The sequence below is a fragment of the Cynocephalus volans genome, chromosome 15, assembly GCF_027409185.1.
Source record: "Cynocephalus volans isolate mCynVol1 chromosome 15, mCynVol1.pri, whole genome shotgun sequence".
Taxonomy (NCBI): Eukaryota; Metazoa; Chordata; class Mammalia; order Dermoptera; family Cynocephalidae; genus Cynocephalus; species Cynocephalus volans.
In genome coordinates, this window is record NC_084474.1 from 47,910,244 (window position 1) to 47,932,828 (window position 22,585).

A 22,585-nucleotide genomic window follows, 5' to 3' on the forward strand; every position below is an offset into this window, starting at 1 on the left:
AGAATATATTAGAAAATTTTTGTTTAGGTATGTCATGAATACATGACATACCTAATCAAACAGTTAAGTAGCCTACCTAACAGTAGGCTATTAGTACTTAAGTAATGACCTGGACCCCCCAGCCCACCAGGGGCTCGGGGAAGACAGTACAACAAGGCCACAACCTGAGGGAAAGATATACACAGATTTTTGACTGTGAAGGGGGTCATTCAAGGGGTCACTTGTAATTCACTTGGGTGACTCAATGAAGGGAGGATTAAAGGAGGCCATTAGGAATTTCTTGGCAATGGACTGGGTGAAAGAGTTTGGAGAAGAGCCAAGAGGTATTTGGGGAGTAAAACCTGCAAAAATAAAGAGGAATCAAGGATACAAGGTAGAGGACATACTATGCTATGGACATGCTATGGATCAAAGATGTCCCCCAAAATTTCATGTATGAGAAACTTGATCACCATTGTAACAGTGTTAAGAGGGCAGGAAATCCCGCTATAATATTCGAAAGTTGGGGCCTTTGACAGGTGATCGGATCATGAGGACTGTGCTCTCCCTCGTGAATGGATTGATCCCTTCATGAAGTGATGAGTTTTCATGGACATTGTTTTGATGGCTTTATAAGGAGAAGGAATGAGAAGGTTAGCTGTCTTGCTCAGCATGTTCTCTCCATGTGACACCTTGGCTCCAATGGGACCCTGTAGATAGCTTCCACTCAGAAGGAGGCCCTCACCAGAAGTGTTCCCTGGACATTAGACTTCCAAAGTTTGTTTCTTATAGACTTCAAAACTATAAGAAACAAACTTTGATTGTTTATAAATTACCCAGTTTCAGGTATTCTGTTATAAGCAACAGAAGCAGACCAATATATTGAAGCTGCCCCCAGGAATGATGGAAGCAAAGCGGGTGTGATGGGGAACGTGATGAATGTTCAGACATGTTGAGTTTTAGTTACCTATGGATACCCAGGTAGAGGTGCCAGCAGAAAACTGGATACAAGAGTCAGAAACACAAGGGAGATTTCTGCTTAAAAGAGAGTCAGTAAGAAGTTACAAGCATTCATCATAACTGCATTAGAAGGGCATAGGCTGTTGAAATTTTGTTAACACCACTCAGGGAGAGTGTGTGGTGTGAAAGGCACAGGAGGCCCTGCCTGTATCGTGGAATTCCTTGAAGATCAAATGGGAGGTTCTATGAAGCAAGAGTATAGAAGAGAAATATGACATTATTATTATTTGAACTTAACTCGAATACTTAAATAATATACATAACAAACTCTAAAGCTGTAAATATAATGGCATAAACAAAGTTCATATGTTGAAACCTAATCACGAAAGTGATAGTATTAGGAGATGAGGCATTTGGGAAGTGATTATGTCATGAGGGTGGAGCCCTCATGAATGAGATTGGTGCCTTTATGAAAGAGGCCCCAATGAGCGGCCTTGACTCTTTCACCATGTGAGGACATAAGGAGAAAGTGTTATCTATGAAGTAGAAAATGGACTCTATCCAGACACTGAATTGGCTTGCACCTTGATCGTGGACTTCCCAGCCTCCAGAACTATGGGAAATAAATTTCTGTTGTATGGAAGCTACCCATTTATGGTATTTTGTTATAGCAGCTCAACAGACTAAAACCCTCATTTACCAAAATACTTTTATGAATGTGAGATAAGTAAATATTAGGATGAGCAGAAAACACTACTAAGAAAATTATATAAAGCCACTGAACATCTATCCTAATTAAATCATTGGAAAGAGCTGATGAAGGAAATAATACTTTATACTTGAATAATGATTTCAACTTTTCTAAGGTTTTATTTCTCCCTTGTACTCTCCTGTGTGTATGCACAGGAACAAGTCAAAATAATTAGAACAGCTCTCTTTGAGGCTAAAATGTTCAGGTCATTCCTCGGGTGAAATTGGTCCTTGATAATTCTAGGACACTATTTAGAGAACTAAAGGGAGGGAGGGTGCTCACACTATTTTGGTAATAAAGTCTCCAAGATTTTGAAACTTGTTATTGGACTTTTCATTATACCAAAAGTAGAAAGTAGTGGTTAAGATCATTCTGTTTGTTTATGCCCTCAGTATTAAATTTTAATTCCATCTTCTCTTTTTCGTAGTGAATGATCCAAAAGTCATCTTTGCTACTTTCCCAGAAATAATTTTAAAGTTGGTGTTTAGTACTGAGATCATGACTTCAGTAAGACTGTGCATCAGTTAAAAAAAAAATGAATTAGATGACTTGCAACTATTTAGTCTGTAATGATTCCTGTCCTTGTTTGCAATGGAATAGATAAAGATGCAACACTCCTCCCTTGGGCTTTACTGAAGCTCATAAAGAGGATTTTTTAAAAATTTATTATATATAAAAAAAAGAGAAAAACCCGTCATGTTGGTTTCAATGTAATTAGTATTAGGGTTAAAGACCAGCAGAAAAATACGGTGTTTGAAATCAATTGTGAAATCCTATGGCAGGCTAGTTAACAACTTCTGTGAATTTCAACTGTGAACTGAAAATAATATCACCTACCTCCTAGTGCTACCTAGGAGAGAAATGAGATGATGTATGTTGTGTTCTTAGTACAGGAGCCGTTAATTTTTTCTCAATAAATGAATAGATGCTCTTATTGCTAATGATAATAAACATTATCATTATAATCTCATGTATGTTTCATACATAAGATCACCTTTATAATTAAGTGAGGTTTATTTTGACTGCCCAGCATGTTTATAACTTGAGAGGATTCTCAAGAGAGAGAGAAACTGGGCCCTAACTCCCACTATGGAAGCTTTACAGCATATTGACAGTTTTTCTCCCTCTGACCAATTAAATGTTCCCATTCATGATTTTAAAAAAACTGGAAACAACAATGTATGGTCACATGGAATGATTCCAAAGAATACTTCTAAAAATTCTAGATAGCTAGATGCTGATATATAATTTATCATTCTCTTTTAGTCCTTTCAAATAGTGTTTTATTGAGAATCTGGTCATTTACATAAATATTTGCTTAAGGCTATGGATAATATTTTCTTACCAGTTTGTTCATTCATTGATTAATTCCTTTTTATTTATTGTTTATATAGTTTATGTAATATACTAATACATTAATATGCTACAAATACATTTTTATTATTTATTATTTCCATAAAGAAAGAATGTGTGGCCAATGAGCAGATCACTTCACTGTGCTAAATATCTTGGTAAAGAAGGTGAGGCAATAGAAAAAAACATTAGGTGATGTTATAAACATGAGAAAGTCAAATGCATACTTGATATGGCTAATGTCTGAAAATTAATTGGAAATTGTATAATCCTAGTTATATTGAATATAGTGGGGAAATTATTAATTTAAAAAGATTTAATTATTAATTATATTTCATTTATTTTAGTACTATTTGTCCCTCTAAAAAATGTTTTGCTTCATCCCACAAATACTCCGTTTGTGAATTTGGGAGATTAGGGTTTACTGCAATGCTTAGTTTTTATGACATTCTTTTAGAGGCTAGTGATCTTTCCATCTTTTACTTAAAAGTTTATGTTATGCTTCGTTTCATTATCTCTCATTGCCAAAACAGTTTTTGGCTTATGCTCAGGACACACTGAGAACCACGAGGAGATACTGACCCCAACTCAGTTATAATGTAGTCCTGTCTTCATGTACATTTCGGGGGTTTGGTTCCCAAATGCCCCAAACACTGCACAAATGAATGGTTTCAGTCAGGAGTCCACCTATAGGCACGTAGCAGCCACTCAGTAACTTAAAGTTGATTGAAGTTTTTTGGTTCACCCACTGGCCTGACCAGGCCTAACGGTATATCAATGTTTGGCCTCTGAGCAGAAGATAAAATATATTTCTAGCTTTGGAAATCATTGATCAGAATTACTAGGGATGGCAAATTATTATTATGGCCATTCCACTCCCATAGAAACATGGAGACAAAAAAGTTTGCCATAAAGGCAAATAGTCAAATCTCTCCCTTCTATAGAACTTCCCACTCCCATCTAGAAATGAGTTTATAGTGTGTAATAGACAAAGTAATGTCCAGTCCCTCTTTTCACCAGCAAGATGTCCCTGTTCTAATCCCTAGAAGCCATGAATACATTATGCTACATGGCAAAAGGGGATTAAGGTATTAAGGTTGCAGTTGGAATTCAGGTTGCTAATCACCTGACCTCATAATAGAGAGATTATCCAGGGTTATCTGAGTGGGCCCAGTTAATCTCCAGAATCCTTGTAAATAGAAAAGGGAATAGAAGAGAGTCCGAGGGAGTATGATGACAGAAGCAGGGTCAGAGAGATGCAGTGTTGCTGGCTTTGAAGATGGGAAAAGAGGGCCATGAGCCAAGGAATGTGAGCAGCCTCTAGAAGCTAGAAAAAGAAGTTGTCCCCAGAGCCTCCAAAAGGAATGCAGACCTGCTGATACCTTGATGTTAGCATGGGAAGACCCATGTTGGAGTTCTGACTGGCGTTACTGCAAGATAAAAAATTTGTGTTGTTTTAAGCTGCTAAGTTTGTGGTGATTTGTACGGCAGTAACAGAAAGTAATATGTAGTGCTTATCATATGTTTCTAAACTAAATCTACCAAGCATAATATTTGGAAATTGGAAAACGAGGAAGCTGCTCTAGCCTAGACAACCTCTAAAGCCCCTTCCCATTTTGAAATTCCACTTTCCTTCCATTAAAATGTATGCAGTTGCAACTAAAGCGACCTCCAAACCCCAGCTTTGACAGAGGGTGCTTAAGCGTCCCCTCTCTTCTTTATTTCCCTTTCAGACAATTTCTCTTCTTCATTTTCTCTATTCATTTGACTTCACCAAACTTCTACACCTAGAGAAGGTATTTATTTTGGGAAAACCATGTTATCTATATACGGTTTACATCAAACTTTTTATTATCCAGCAAACTCACTCACTTCTTGGTCCCCTAGTCTGGGACCCATTTGATAGAATGAGATAAGTCCTTCATCATGATTAATGGGAAGAGTACTAATAAGGCCAGGTAATGTGGGAGTTAAATAGGAATATTCACAATCACTAAAGCCCAAAATAACCCTGGGAAGAGATTTTTCTTTCAGTAACAAGCTCTTGACATGGCCATCCCCATCATTCCACAATATTTGTTGGCCATATTACCAAAAGAAATAGCTAAGCAGAAAAGCATAGGAAGACACAGGCTGCAGATAGGAGAATTGACTCACAGGTTATCAAAACATAATCTGGGATATGATCTGGGTGGCCTGGTAAGGCAGGTATGGAGTCACCACATCTTCCTAGAAAGCCTTTCAAAGAGGTAATTGGTTTTCAATTTGAACAATTATATGTTACGAAGAGTTTCTTCTATATTAAGTTATTGATTTTTTTTCCTTACCAAGTTTACTGACTAGAGCATTCAGCTGGTAAGAATTATTTTTGCCTGAATTAAATATGGATGGGTAACTCAGGCCCATTTCAAGTTCAACAAACATCTTGAACTATTTTTCAGACATTTGGGATTTGGCAAAAAAAAAATATTTTACTCAGTAATTTTCTGCTTAATTTTTAAATCCTTGTGTGTTCTAAGAGGAATTTAATCCATATGTTTCTGTTTCATTTACCATTAACTGATCAGGTTGGATCAGCTTGGTTTCTTTTTTTGTTGATGGTGGGAGAGATGTTTTAGGCATACTTTCAGGACATTTGACAAATTTCTTGGAAGAAAAACAAAAAAAGAAACCTTCACTCTGGGAGAGGAAATCAAGTGTCAAGTCAAGGGAGTTTAAAGAGGTTCTGGGGGCTGGCCGATTAGCTCACTTGGTTAGAGTGCAGAGTTGTAACACCATGGTAAAGGGTTTGGATCCCCATATCAGCCAGCTGCTAAAGAAGGAGGTTCTAGATTCATGTCAGCAATGCTGCATGATTCAAAAAGGGAAAAGCCAATTTCACTGCTAAGGAAGAAAGCCAATGGCTTTAGAGTCATGGACATGAATAGCTACTCAAGGAGCCCAGATCCACTCACCACTCTGTGCACTGATCTCCAGGGAGTCTTAGAAAAAAGGCAGTTCCTCATCTCAGGGCCAGAGAAAAGAGCCAAAAAAGAGATGTTTCTAGCAGCTTAGAAAATGCTTATTTATAATAACATACACAGTGAAGAGAAAGAGAAAATGAGGGGGTAGAAGAAAAAAACAGAGGGAGAAGAAATAGATATATATTTCTGTAAAGTTCAGCGGTACATAATTTCCTTTTTGTTCCCAGACCCAAAATAGCTAATCCAGAGAGTGCCCTCCGACCCTTGATAAATTTGGAATAGACAAGCTCAACCTGTACTATAACCACTTGTAATAAACTAAATCATTTAAAAAATAAAGCAATCAATATTCTTTTTTCACTTTCCTCAATTTATTGATTTATAGAAAGTTTTTAAAAGCCCCCACTGTCATACTTCTTTAATTTGAATTTAGTTTCTCTCCAAACTGTTTGCATTACCTATCCTATTTCAGAAGCAAGAAGTGGTAGTTGAAAAGAAAAGGTACTGCATTATTTGATATTATTTGTAGGTTCTGATTTAAGTGCAAAGTTTTATACAGGTATACACGTGTGTGTAAAATTCTTGGCATCAAAACTATTTCATTTCAGAACTTTTTTCTGTCTGTCATTAATATTGCAGCTATATTAATTGAGTTGAATATAAAAATACCATGCCAGAGTCATAAAAAGTTATACAGAATTGTATAACTAAATTCTGTTATCTACTCAACAAATGTTTATCAAACACCTTCTATGTGAACATTGTGATGAAGAATTAATATGCTGGAGCAGAGGGCCATTTCCTGAGCTTAAGTGTTTAACAGAGAATATTTTTTGAAAATGAGGAATAAGATGATATTAAGCTTCCAGCTCATAGTTTGTAATTGCTATAAACTGCATGTCTTTCGTAAAAGGAGCCTGCCTTGGAAGCATACCTCAATTTTATATTTAGAAAATTTTTAAATTCAGATTTTTTAAAATTCTCAGTCTCTACAGTTTCAGATCCTAGTCTCTTAGGAGCATTCTCTCAGTTTACATCAAACTATTTTAAATCATACCTTCCAGTGAGATGCCAACCTTGTCAGTCAATCTGTGAGCAGTCCTGGCATTTCATAAGAATGACAAGTCAACCATGAAAATGACAGAGAGGGAAATCATGAGAAATTGTTTTAATGCCTAAAAGCAGTCTATCATTTTCAATGTCTCTAAGTTTGTTTTTGTTTTTCTTTGCTTTGCTTTGTTTTGTTTTTTGGTCCCAATTAAGAATTTCAAAATGAAATACTTAATATATGGAAAAGACTTAGGCTTCATAAGTCATAAACGTATAGAAGGATAATCTTATTTCTCTGCATCTCAGGGGTAGTTTGATTGAATTGAACACATATCAAGCTGCCAGCAGTAGACATGTCCATCCCTATGAAGCAGCTGTGTTCACCCTCTAAAAAAAGGGACTGCAGCTCCTTCTAGAAAGAACATTTGATTTAACTGTTAACAAAGGACAGTGGTCAGAAGGAAAGTAAATAGACATGCTGCTTTTTTATTTAAAATTCTTGTGGATCTTCAGGATGGATCAACACTGCTGGGATTTCATAGTGTGGTAAGAAAAATGAGTAGTAGAACAAATATCTTTGTAAATGGATCAAAGTAACATGTCCTGGATCCAAGAGTTAGAAGAGGTTTAATGGGTCTAAAATTATTTCTCTCCATAAAATCATACATTTTGTTTCTTCTTAAGCCTTCTCATAATAATTCCTTGGGATGTTGCAAGTCTGGATGAAGTCAGGGTATCATGAATATTTTAAGTGTTTTATTTTTAAAAATACAAATGTAATGCATGCTTAAGAACATCAACAAGAAAGATGTGATAACCTCCCAGCCAATAACACAACCAATGTGAACAATTTGGTGCCTGTTCTTCTGTATTTAATACAGTGCATGTGAAATTGTAGACACAGCAATAGAAACACATACAAAGCCTTCATCTTTTAAGCAAAAAATAGGATTACACTGTAACTCTTACCATTCGACTGTTTTTAAAAATTAACATTACATCATGAATATCTTTCTAGACCTTGAAAATACTTACACAACATTCCATGGTGTGGATATAGAATTTATTCAACCATTCTCCATTTACTGGTACCAAGGTCGTTTCCAGTGTTTTGCTGCTACTAATTCTGCTTTAATAGACATCTCTATATTATGATGCTTTTATTTCAGTCAAATCACTCTCTAGAACTAGGAATTCCTAGAATTGTGGTGCTTTGTTTTGAGCTTTTCTAATGAGGGTCACTGGAAGGCAATTCTCCACGATCTTGTCACTTTCCTCACACATTAGACTAGTTCTGATACGTAAGTAAAGGGAGAACTTTCCTTTTATAACTAGAATCTGCGTTATTTTTTTATCTTTAGAATATTTTTCTTAAAAATTTGACTCATGCCCGTTTCTCATCCGACAGATAGAGCAGGTGCTAAATAACTGTTGGTTAAATAAATTTGAAAATATTTTCTTCCTCCTGAGATGAAGGAGTCTAAATGGATATGTCTTTGACATTCCAGTCCTTTCCCCTAAAACAGTATGTTTGAACAAGTATTGGCAGTGGTAGAAAGGAGGTGTTAGGAATGGCCAAGGACAAAGACCAGTTCCAGCAGAGAAACAGAGGGAGAATTTGTTGCCTAGGCAAAAGCCTTGCTGTGGATTTGGCCACTAAAGAAAAATACTTACTGGAAAAGCTACTATAGTTTGGTAGAGGAGGAAAAGCTGCTATAGTTTGGACAGAGAGGTACCTAAAGCTTCATAGAATTGACATGCAACTGCAATACTGGCAACTCCTATTCCAGTCCTTAGAAAAAAAGAAATTTTATTCCAGCCTTACTGGGTAGGACTGTTGCAGGAATAAGATGCACCTGAGTATGTAAGTTAATATCTGTCAGCCCCTTAAATAGGATGGCAAAGGAAAGAGAAGAGAAAAAAGAGACTCGTCTGGCCAAATAGTGCACATTTTCTGCCAGACTCCAGGCATATCCCTGAAGATGTATGCTGGAGATATTAGGGGAAAATTTTGTTTTGAATGCAAGGGAATCACTGTATTTGCTCCCACCATTGGGGTGAGACCAGGACAAGTAGTAACCCTGTTTTCCTGTTTATGAAATATCCCACTTCCTCAGATTCTATTTGAGTTTTATGGCTATCTATAGAAGTGGAAATTGAGCTTAAGCCAAACAGATCTGGTTCTATTTCCCTCGGTCCCCCGTACCACCAGTTGGGATCTGTGGGCAGGCATAGGCTTGCCATACACAGCAAGGCTCTTCCAACACGTCATAAAGCCTGTCACACCCAGAGGCCTTGGGGTCAGGAAGGAGCTATCCTGTGGCCTTTCATGTGGGTACAAAATGTCCCTAGAGTTCTGCTTTAGTTCTTATTTTAATTATTTTTAATTCTCAGAGGTTCTTCTATTGGCGATGGTGCTACTAAGGAGCTCCAAGTTTCTACGTGTATCATATATATGGCTCCTTTATTAGTGTTTATATTAACCGATTAATATACATTTATGGACTCCTTTCATATGTCAAGCACCATGTTGGGTGTTATGGAGTATTCAGGGTAGCAAAATAATATTTATTTTTCTAAGTTTATATTATTCTTTTCTTCTTTCCTGCCTCTCTGTCTTATTCTTGTTTTTTCCTTTTTATTTTTTGTTAATAGAGGAAAATCACAAAGAATTAAAAGCCTCTAGAATTGCTCCTCTCTATTTGATAAGCTGAAAACAAGCAGTGATTCTTAATTTTTTCTATTATCTTTGTTACTTTAACTTTTAATTTTTAAATTTTGTATATTGCCATCTGAAATTCTGAAGTGCTTGAATTTATTCCCAAATCTACTTTTGTTCTTTAGCCATACAGCAAGCCAGCTTTGTGCATATGTGCTGGTCAATAGGCCCCAATATTAATTATTCAAGGAAATAATTTGGTTAAAGATTGTGTGTGTGAGAGAGAGTGTGTGTGTTGGGGGGTGGGTGTGTAGAACTAAAAGGCAGTCTAGAACATTTCTAAGGAATTGTTCAGAAAATAGGAGTACAAATGGTGATAAAGAAACTCTCTTTGGGACTATTTTTCAGGAAAGTATTCTACTTTGAAGAGAGACAAGAGCTCACTGGATATTTTCCTCCTCACCTGTTCCCTCCTTATCTACAGACTTACTTGCATGCACAATTCATCTCTGTTCCTCCTTCTAGTCTTAGAGAATTAAGGGTTCTTGTCCCTCCCATTGCTGCATTTGACTGAATTCCTTTTTACCTAACATTATATTTTCCTCAGTCAATTACATTTTCTATTATGGACTTTCTGTATCATTTCTCTAATAGAGAAACATAATAGCTTAGAAACATAAATATATAAATATCCTGCATCCTAAAAATAAATCCTCCCTTGCCCCCCACACCTTTCTTACACCAGCCTCTCTTCCATCCCTGTCATTCCTATTATTTGAATGTAGGACCGAGTTGTCTCTACTTTAGCCTATTCACTTTTCTATAGACGGAAGTCTGGCTTTCACGGCCACCACCTCACCGAAACAGCTTTAGAAGAAAAACCCTAATTTTAACATCCAGTGGACATTGTTGGACAGATGTTTTGTTGTATCCGACAGTGCTCATTATTCCCTTTGTCTTGAAACTTTCAACTATGGGTTTCTATTACACCACTTTGGCACTCTGTCTTTAAAGCTTACACAGCTCTGAGGACTCTTTCTTGGCCTTTTTCATGAATTTTGCTACCATTCTTTACTTCTTCAGTGTTGATATTCCTCAAAGTTCTGCTATCATTTCTTCCAGTTCCTGCACTTCCTTACACTAGTCCACTTTCAGGACTTGACAGCCACCAGGCATGGTAGTACACTATAGTAGTCCTGGTGGTATTATGTCATTAACGCTCCAATCTCTTTCTCCAGCTCTGGAATTTTCTTAGAACTTGCTGGTCATCTCTACCTGGTCGTTCTACAAGGACTATTAGTTCCATGCACACCCCTAAATCATCTGGAACATGTCAGGGTATCAACAATAAGCTAAAAGGAAAATGCCCAATGTGGCATATCTCAGAGATATTGTGGGATCATAAAGCAGATGTTGAAATAAAGTGAGTCACACAAATTGTTTGGTTTCCCAGTGCATATAAAAGTTATCTTTACAGTATACTGTAGTCTACTAAGTGTGCAATAGCATTGTCTAAAAACAGTGAACATATCTTGATTCAAAAGTAATTTATTGCTAAAAAATGCTAATGAGCATCAGAGCCTTCAGAGAGTTGTAATCTTTTTGCAGGTGGAGGGTCTTGCCTCAATGTTGATGGCTGCTGACTGGTCAGGGTGGTGGTTGCTACAGACTGGGGTGGCTACGGCAATTTCTTAAAATAAGACAACAACAAAGTTTGCCCCATTGAATGACTCTTCCTTTCATGAAAGATTTCTCTCTGTAGCACGTGATACTGTTTTATAGCATTTTACCCACAGCAGAACATCTTTCAAAATTGGAGTCAATACTCTCAAACCCTGCTGCTGCTTTATCCACTAAGTTTATGTCATATTCTAAATACTTCATTGTCATTTCAACAGTGTTCATAGCATCTTCACCAGGAGTAGATTCCATCTCAACAAATCACTTCTTTTGCTCATCCATAAGAAGCAACTTCTCATCTGTTAATTTTTCATCATGAGATTGCAGCAATCCAGTCACATCTTCAGGCTCCACTTTTAACTCTAGTTCTCTTGCTTCTTATACAACACCTGCAGTTACTTTCTCCAATGAAGTCTTGAGCCTCTCAAGGTCATCCATGAGAGTTGGAATCAACTTCTTCCAAATTCCTGTTAAGGTTGGTATTTTGACCTCCTCCCATGAATCACAAATGTTCTTAATGGTATCTAGAATGATGAATCCTTTACAGAAAATCTTCAATTGACTTTGCCCAAATCCATTGGAGGAATTAGAGGAATTGTCTTTCTTAAATAAGAAGATTTAAAAGTCAGCATTACTCCTTGATCTATGATCTGCAGAATGGATGTTGTACTACCAAGCATAAAAACAATATTAATCTCCTTATCCAACTCCATCAGAGCTCTTGGGTGACTAGGCACATTGTGGATGAGCGGTAGTATTTTATTTTTATTTTTTTTTTTTATTTTATTTATTTTTTTTTTTTTTATTTTTTTTATTTTTTATTTTTTTTTTAAATTTTATTTTGTCGATATACATTGTAGCTGATTAATGCTCCCCATCACCAAAACCTCCCTCCCTTCTCCCTCCCCCCCCCCCAACAATGTCCTTTCTGTTTGTTTGTTGTATCAACTTCAAATAATTGTGGTTGTTATATCTTCTTCCTCCCCGCCCCCCGGTTTGTGTGTGTATGTGTGTATGTGTGTGTGTGAATTTATATATTAATTTTTAGCTCCCTCCAATAAGTGAGAACATGTGGTATTTCTCTTTCTGTGCCTGACTTGTTTCACTTAATATAATTCTCTCAAGGTCCATCCATGTTGTTGCAAATGGCAGTATTTCATTCGTTTTTATAGCTGAGTAGTATTCCATTGTGTAGATGTACCACATTTTCCGTATCCACTCATCTGATGATGGGCATTTGGGCTGGTTCCAACTCTTGGCTATTGTAAAGAGTGCTGCGATGAACATTGGGGAACAGGTATACCTTCGACTTGATGATTTCCATTCCTCTGGGTATATTCCCAACAGTGGGATGGCTGGGTCGTATGGTAGATCTATTTGCAATTGTTTAAGGAACCTCCATACCATTTTCCATAGAGGCTGCACCATTTTGCAGTCCCACCAACAATGAATGAGAGTTCCTTTTTCTCCGCAGCCTCGCCAGCATTTATCGTTCATAGTCTTTTGGATTTTAGCCATCCTAACTGGGGTTAGATGGTATCTCAGTGTGGTTTTGATTTGCATTTCCCGGATGCTGAGTGATGTTGAGCATTTTTTCATATGTCTGTTGGCCATTTGTATATCTTCCTTAGAGAAATGCCTACTTAGCTCTTTTGCCCATTTTTTAATTGGGTTGCTTGTTTTCTTCTTGTAAAGTTGTTTGAGTTCCTTATATATTCTGGATATTAATCCTTTGTCAGATGTATATTTTGCAAATATTTTCTCCCACTCTGTTGGTTGTCTTTTAACTCTTTTAATTGTTTCTTTTGCTGTGCAGAAGCTTTTTAGTTTGATATAATCCCATTTGTTTATTTTTCCTTTGGTTGCCTGTGCTTTTGGGGTCGTATTCATGAAGTCTGTGCCCAGTCCTATTTCCTGAAGTGTTTCCCCTATGTTTTCTTTAAGAAGTTTTATTGTCTCAGGGTGTATATTTAAATCCTTAATCCATTTTGAGTTGATTTTAGTATACGGTGAGAGGTATGGATCTAGTTTCATTCTCCTGCATATCGATATCCAGTTATCCCAGCACCACTTGCTGAAGAGGCAGTCCCTTCCCCAGTGAATAGGTTTGGTGCCTTTGTCAAAGATCAGATGGCAGTAAGTGTGTGGGTTGATTTCTGGATTCTCTATTCTATTCCATTGGTCAGTGTGTCTGTTTTTATGCCAGTACCATACTGTTTTGGTTATTATAGCTTTGTAGTATAGCTTAAAGTCAGGTAGTGTTATGCCTCCAGCTTTATTTTTTTTGCTGAGCATTGCTTTGGCTATTCGTGGTCTTTTATTGTTCCATATAAATGTCTGAATAGTTTTTTCCATTTCTGAGAAAAATGTCTTTGGAATTTTGATGGGGATTGCATTGAATTTGTATATCACTTTGGGTAGTATGGACATTTTCACTATGTTGATTCTTCCAATCCAAGAGCATGGAATATCTTTCCATCTTCTAGTATCCTCTCTAATTTCTCTCAGCAGTGGTTTGTAGTTCTCATTATAGAGATTTTTCACCTCCTTGGTTAACTCAATTCCTAAGTATTTTATTTTTTTGGTGGCTATTGTAAATGGGCAGGCTTTCTTGATTTCTCCTTCTGCATGTTCACTATTGGAGAAAATAAATGCTACTGATTTTTGTGTGTTGATTTTGTATCCTGCTACTGTGCTGAAATCATTTATCAATTCCAACAGTTTTTTTGTAGAGGTTTTAGGCTGTTCGATATATAGGATCATGTCATCTGCAAACAGGGACAGTTTGACTTCATCTTTTCCAATCTGGATGCCCTTTATTTCCTTCTCTTCTCTGATTGCTCTGGCTAGTACTTCCAACACTATGTTGAATAGGAGTGGTGAGAGTGGGCATCCTTGTCTAGTGCCTGTTCTTAAAGGAAAAGCTTTCAGCTTTTCCCCATTCAGGATGATATTGGCAGTGGGTTTGTCATATATGGCTTTAATTATGTTGAGATACTTTCCCTCTATACCTAACTTATAGAGGGTCTTTGTCATGAATGAGTGCTGAACTTTATCAAATGCTTTTTCAGCATCTATAGAGATGATCATATGGTCCTTGTGTTTGAGTTTATTAATATGGTGTATCACATTTATTGATTTGCGTATGTTGAACCAACCTTGCATCCCTGGGATGAATCCCACTTGATCGTGATGAATAATTTTTCGTATGTGTTGCTGTATTCTGTTTGCTAGTATTTTAGTGAGGATTTTTGCATCTATATTCATCAAGGATATCGGCCTGTAGTTTTCTTTTTTGGTTATATCTTTACCTGGTTTTGGTATCAGGATGATGTTTGCTTCATAGAATGAGTTTGGGAGATTTGCGTCCGTTTCAATCTTTTGGAATAGTTTGTAAAGAATTGGTGTCAATTCCTCTTTGAATGTTTGGTAAAATTCTGCTGTGAATCCATCTGGTCCTGGGCTTTTCTTTGTTGGGAGCCTTCTGATAACAGCTTCAATCTCCTTTATTGTTATTGGTCTGTTCAGATTTTCTACATCTTCACGGTTCAGTTTTGGGAGCAAGTGAACAACCTAACACTTCACCTTAAAGAACTAGAAAAACAAGAACAATCCAATCCTAAAGTTAGCAGACGGAAAGAAATCATTAAGATCAGAGCAGAACTGAATGAAATTGAAAACCAAAAAACAATTCAAAAGATCAACGAATCAAAAAGTTGGTTTTTTGAAAAGATAAATAAAATTGACAAACCATTAGCATGGCTAACAAAAAAAAGAAGAGAGAAGACTCAAATAACAAAAATTAGAAATGAAAAAGGCGATATTACAACTGATTCATCTGAAATACAAGGAATCATTCGAGACTACTATAAACAACTGTACGCCAACAAATTTGAAAATCTGGAGGAAATGGATAAATTTCTGGACACACACGAGCGGTAGTATTTTAAAAGGAATCTTTTTTCTCTGAGCAGTAGGTCTCAACAGTGGGCTTAAAATATCCAGTAAACTATGCTGTAAACAGATGTGCTGTTATCTAAGCTTTGTTGTTTCATTTATAGAGCACAGGCAGAGTAGATTTAGCATAATTCTTATGGACCCTGGGATTTTCAAAATGGTAAAGGAGCATTGGCTTCAAATTCAAGTCACCAGCTGCATTAGCCCATAACAAGAGAGTGAGCCTGTCCTTTGAAGCTTTGAAGTCAGGCATTGACTTCTCCTCTCTAGCTATGAAAATCCTAGACTGCATCTTTTTTCAATAAAAGGCTGTTTTGCCTACATTAAATCTCTGTTGTTTGGTGTAGACACCATCATCAACGATCTTAGCTAGATCTTCTGGATAACTTGCTGCAGCGTCTACATCAGCACCTGCTACTTCTCCTTGCACTTTCATGTTATAGAGACGGCTTCTTTCCTTAAACCTCATGAACCAATCTCTGCTGGCTTCAGACTTTCCTTCTGCAGCTTCCTCCCCTCTCTCAGCCTTCACAAAATTGAGGAGAGTTGGGGCCTTGCTCTGGATTAGGCTTCGGCTTAAGAGAGTGCTGTGGTTGGTTTGATCTTCTATCCAGACCACTAAAACTTTCCCAATCTCAACAATAAGGCTGTTTTGCTCTCTTCTCATTTGTGTGTTCACTGGAGCAGCACTTTTAATTTCCTTCCAGAATGTTTCCTCTGCATTCACAAGTTGGCTAACTGTTCAGCACAAGAGGCCCAGCTTTCAGTCTTAGCTTTCCACATGCCTTACTCACTGAGCTTAACCATTTCTGTGTTTGATTTAAAGTGAGCAATGTGAGACTCTCCCTGTCATTGAACATTTAGAGGCCTTTGTAGGGTTATTAATTGGCCTAATTTCAATATCATTGTATCTGAGGCAATAGGGAGACCTGAGGGGAGAGAGAGAGAGAGAGAGACAGGCAAAAAACCAGTGAGTGGAGCAGTGAGAGCACACACAGTATTCATCGATTACATTTGACATCTTATATGGGCATGGTTTGGGCACCACAAAACAATTAAAATAGTAACCTCAGGGATCACTGATCACAGATTACCATAACAGATGTAATGGTAGAAGTATGAAATATGGAAGAATTACTAAATGTGACACAGAGACACAAAAGTCAGCACATGCTGTTAGAAAAACGGCGCTGATAGACTTGCTCAATGCAGGTTTGCCCCAAAGTTTCCATTTGCAAAAAACTGAATATCTACAAAGCAAAATAAAGTGAAGCACAGTAAAAGGATGTATGCCTTTACTTCCCTGCCTGCCCCCAAATCTGTTCCTTTTTCCTGTAATTACTGACTCAGTCAGAACTACTCCATTTACCCAGTCACCCAAAATAGAAATTGGGACTTAAAGTTCATCCTTGGATTCTTCTTTTCTCTTGGTTTCCATATCCAAATAATCACCAAGTTTTGTGCATTTTACCTTTTAAATTATCTTGGGTCAGTTTCTTTATCTCCATAACTCCTTACACTGTGTTAAAATGCAAGCCATCGGCTACTGCAATAGTCTGTCAGCCTGTATGTCCAAACTCACCCTCTTGCAGTGGACAGGAGAATGCATCCAAATTCAGTTTTTATTTCATCACCTCCCTAACAAATTTGCCAGGGGTTTCACATTGTTGGTCTACTCCATTGTCATTATCTTGCAGGGCTGCCCAGCTCATGCTTTTGCTCTCTTGCAATACCGAATTCTCTGCAATTCCCCTTATTTTCTATGCTGTTTATTCTGCCTGTGTCTTTGCTCGTGCTGATCCATCTGTTTGGAATGTCCCTATCCCCATCACTTGGCAAACTCCTCCTAATCCTTCAACTCTTCTTGGGTGTAAACTCTTCGAAGAAGCCCTCCTGGGTCCCTACTCATACCTCTAATTGGATTGGGTAACTTTCTCTTTATTTCCATCATAGCCTCTATATATTTTTATTGGATTTGTCATGTTACGTTGTAATCATATGTTTATGTCTGTTACTGAATGAAAGGACTATGCTTTGTGTATTTTTATTCCAAGCATTTAATTCTGGGCCTGTCATATAATAGACACAAGATAACTAATTTTGTTAGGTATTAACCTGAGTCTTAAATTACTTGCAGTAATTGCAAACAAAGGAAGGAATCTAATGAAAATAAGACTTTGAATTAAGAATCAGACACAAAAAAGTTCCAGACAGATTTCTGGAGTTACTGAAGAGCACGTACTTACTTGAATTGGAAGCTGGTGTGTGTGTGTGTGTGTGTGTGTGTGTGTGTGTGTGTGTGTGTGTGTGTGTGTGTGTGTGTGTGTGTGTGTGTGTGTGTGTGCGTGAATGGGGACATCTGTCAGAAGACTGGACAGTTGGATTGGTGGGAAATACAGAAGGACCTCTGTATTCGTGTGTATATATTTTGGACATTGTAGACAACACAGAAGCATTCTTTTGAATGAGGATGAATGTGATGAGAACGGTGTGTTAGGAAAACACTTAGCAATTTTAGGGCTGGGGTAGGGTGAACAATTACAGAAATATAGTAGTTCAGTGGCTACCTTTCAGGTCTAGGGGGAGTACTGTGAACTCAGGGATAATGTCCATTTTATTTAACACTGTGTGCTCACTGCTTAGCACTGAGTTGGGCAAATAGGGGGTGGTGAATAAATAGTTTTAAAATAAAAAAATTAATAAATGAATGATGATATAACCTTTTAACATGCATATAGTGCATATTTTCCTTGAGACAACAATATGGAATGCTTTTTGTTTGTTGTTTGTTTTTTATTTTGTTTTATTTTTTCACCTCTACCAGCACCAATGCAATGGCCTGAGTAATGGATTTAGAATAATGATGAAATGATGTGACTTTGTTGTAGTTTAAGTCACTTTCATTCTCTCCCAATGGTTTCCCCAGAGTCCCAGGCCTTAGCATAATTAATGTTACTATTCTGAAATCAGCTTTAGAACTTTGATGTCAGGCTCTAAATATGCCCTTGTTGTAAACAAGCCACACATCTAATAATAACCATATCACCTGCTCATCTAAAGGGTTTCATGTGTGTTTAATTAATAATTGAGAACAAATGTCACCAGAGTTGCCTCAGTCTAGACAGGGGACAATTATATCATCTACTTATTTTTTCTGCTTGAGGGATATGCAAAGCTTTCAGAGAAGACTATTAAAGACTCAGATAATTAAACTCATATTTTTTTTTGCACATTAACAACAATTTATATTTGAAAATAATTACCACGAGTTACTTGTATGTTCAGAGAATCAATTTCACCGAAAACCTTTATAATGTGCAAAGATATATGTTTGGGGATATTAATTGCAACATTGTTTACAATAGTAAAAGTCAGGAAATTACTTAAATATTCATCATAATTTTTAGTACACATTCCAGGCATAATTCTAAACAATGATTTTTTTTAAAGTAAATCTATATGTACTGATGTAGAAAAATGTGCAACAAACATTGTTAAGTGGAAAAATTGCAGAATTACACAGCAGAATATTTAATAGAAAATAATTCATACAAACAGCAATATGAATCATGTGGCTGTCTACACATATGCACATACATATTATACCACTAGTGACATTAACATTACCTGGAAGGATTCCTAAAAAAATGTTAACAGTAGTTAATTCTAGGATTATTTTAAACATCTTAAAACATTTTTACAATTATCATCATGTATCAATTGACTGAAAACAATAGACAAATTACTTCTGTGTTTTCCAAGTTCTGTTGTGACTTCTCTTTGCATTTTAACTTCTAGAAAGTAATATTAAGGAAAACTTTAAAGTTTCTTTTAAGAATCAACTTTTTCTCTAGGTTAAAAAGTAGTCATCCAAATGCAGGCTTATACGTATAAAACCAGCTTTACATCACTTAGTGCCAATTTAAATATCAATTAATTAGAAGCAGGAAATTAAAATCACACTCTCCAACTGCCTGTACTCATGGATGATATTAAAAATATTCCACAGCCCTAGGATACTGACCAATCAGAAGAGACACGGCCGTTAGTCGTGGAAGCCCAAACCTTTAGTATGGGATTATGGAAGTGTCTGGGGTGTTTGCAAGGTTCTAAGGTGGACAATACAGCAGAGCTCAGAGGTTGGGCAGCACACTGGAAGTGTGGGAGGGCAATTATTTACTAACCAGTGCATACTTGTATTTTAACAGTTACCACAGCTCGGTCAGCTTGCCTATTCTTGAACCATACTGGCCTCAGGGACTTTCCCTGAACAAACCAAACACTGTAATTACACACTTTCTTATCCTTACACATATTGTTTCTTTTTCGTCCAATTCTGGAACCATCTTCCATTCCTTACTCTCAAGTCTATGCCTTGTGATTCTCCTCTTCAAGGTCTATCCTTCAAACTGAGTTTTTAATGTCACCCTCTCAGTGAAGTCTTCCATGGTCTTGATCTTTGTCTTAACACATTCAGTATGCTATAACAGAATACCATAGATTGGGTTTTTTATAAACAACAAATTTATTTCCTACAGTTCTGGAGACTGGGAAGTCCAAGATTAAAGTGCAGATTCAGTGTTTGATGAGGTCCTATTTCCTGGGTCATAGTTGTCCATCTTCTCGCTGTGTCCTCACAAGGCAGCAGGGTTGAGGGAGCAATCTGGACCCTCTTTTATAAGGGCACTAATCTCATTTATGCCCTAGTCACCTAGTCAACTCCCAAAGACCACACGTCAAAATATCATCACTTTGGGGGAAAAGGTTTCAACATATGAATTTAGGGTGGGGGAGGCATAAACATTCAATCGATAGGACCCTTCTTTCCTCCCCAGCAATGACTGGAGAGGTAATCATTCCCCGTAGCTGAGTTCCTAAAGAAGTCTGACTAATCCAGTGTTGTGTTTCTTCTGTTCCATTGCATATTGCTAAAATTGGGCTCTGTGAGATCATGGATGTGTCTTACTAATGTTATATTCTTTTTTTTTTTTTTTTTTTTTTTTTTGACTTTTTAGTGACCGGGACTCAGCCAGTGAGCGCACCGGCCAGTCCTATATAGGATCCGAACCCGCGGCAGGAGCCGCGTCGCTGCGCTCCCAGCGCTGCACTCTCCCAAGTGTGCCACGGGGTCAGCCCCTAATGTTATATTCTTGACAACTAATCTAATGCCAAGGACATAGTGGGTCACAAGAGACCAACTTACCACAGTTTTCTCCATTTATCAATTAATAAATTGAGCAGCAAGAAAGTCAGAGACTTGTCCAAGGTTTGCAGTCATAATGGCGAAGGCAGGATTGGACCCAGGCAGTATGGCAGAGATTATGAATGATGGATCCTGTAAATAAACATAGGCCTATCCAATTACTCACATAGCTTCATGAGAATTGGACAGGCCAAGCAGCTCCATGTCCTGGAAATCTTCTCACAGGATGGAAATCTGTGGTCACAAAGTGATGTGTCAGTCCCTGATGGACAGTTCTATGCTGGGTATTAAATGTGCCCAATTCTAGACAGAGGCTAGTATACTGGTTAACATAACCAGGAAGGACACAGAATAGATACAAGAATAGTAGCCTGATGAATAAGCTACTCAGAAGGCAGATGAGTACCGGGGTGAAATGAGAATTTAGATTCTGTTAAGTTGCTAAGAAGAAAAATCTCAGATTGTATGTGAGTGTATGTGTGTATGTACATAAATATGGATGGACACTTGAGTGTGTGTTAAAATAATAATAAATGCAATTATCCCTTGTTTAGCCCTGTGATGAGGGTTTTACATATATAATGTATTTAGTCATTGGAACAACTTCAGCAAGTGGTTGCTATTATTATATCCCTTTTACAAATGAGAAAATTTGGAGCCCAGAGAAGTAAGCAGCTTACCCAAGGTTACAGAGTTAGGGAGTCACAGATCTAAGATCTCAACCTGGCAATCTAGTTTTGTAGCCTACCTATTTAACTGCTATTGTTATTCTCTTTTTTTTAAATCATAGCTAACATTTATTGAGCAGTTATTATGTTCCAACACAGTTCTAACCTCTGTCAATAATTAAAACGCATTATGCAGTACCAAGCATAGAGTAAGTACTTAATAAATGTTAAAACCCTGTGGTATAGATACTACTTTTACCCACATTTTCAGAGAAAAAAGTTGAAGCCTAGCAAGATTAAGTAACTTATTCCATTTTACAATAAATTACTTAACTAGGAAGTGATGGAGCTATGATTGAAATCCCAGAATATGGCTACTCTTAAACTTTTCAGCATTACATGTCAATGTCCATTGTCTCAATAGTACAGGAAAATTTCACGGTTTAACATGACAGCCCAACAACTTAAGTTTGAAAGATAAGTCAAGCCCAGGGCAGGAGGCAGCCGATATCTGGCCACTTGTCTAGGTGCTGATAAGCATCCCAGGGTGGTATCACCTTGAGCATCCTGAGGATTTCAACATCTGTCTTTTATTTATTTTTTCTTATACATTCATTATGATATATGTTATGCATTTGGAGAATTTTAGAAAATGATGTAATGATAATCAATGCACCCACCTACCAACTATGTTCAACCTTTTTTTTTTTTTTTAGGTGTGTGATTTTGAGCGAGTTATTTTATCTCTCACTCTTTTTTTTTTTTTTTTTTTAGGTTTTTAAGATTTTTAATGTATTTTTTACATTCTAAGATGTTGTTGTGGAGTGGTGGGAGGAGCAGGGAGGAGAAGGGACAGGGGAGGGAGGGTGCCCATGGCTGGCTCCTTCCCTGGCCTGGTTGCTGCAGGTGAGGGGGTGTAACTGAGGCCCTCACCCCAACCCCCACCTCCACATCCAGCCCACAAGGCTCAGGAGTCCCCCGGCTTCAGGCGTTGACTCCCTCATTGCTGGCCTGGGTCCAACTATGTTAAATCTTAATGGTTTTACATATATATCATTTTGATTAAATTAGAGATGTAGATATAGTACAGATATAGGTATAGATATAGTTGTAGATGAGGTTATAGATGTAGATAAAGATATAGATATAGATATTTATATATGGTGCATTTCAGTGACTCCCCCGAGGGTATCTCTCCCTATTCCCATTTCTCTCACCTTCTTTCTCCTCATTTGATGTTTATAATTCCCAGTCATTTCTTTATATGTCTTTACATGTTTCTTTATTTCTGTGTTCACTACTCATGGGTGTGTTCCTAGGCAAAATGTAGTATTGCTTTTCAGATTTTTAAATATTATTCTG

General features: G+C 37.2%; 1 pseudogene; it reads right to left on the reverse strand.

Moving 5' to 3' along the window:
- Positions 1-11,279: 11,279 nt before the first annotated feature.
- Positions 11,280-20,759, reverse strand: LOC134363676 (tigger transposable element-derived protein 1-like; annotated as a pseudogene).
- Between the last annotated feature and the right edge of the window lie 1,826 nt (positions 20,760-22,585).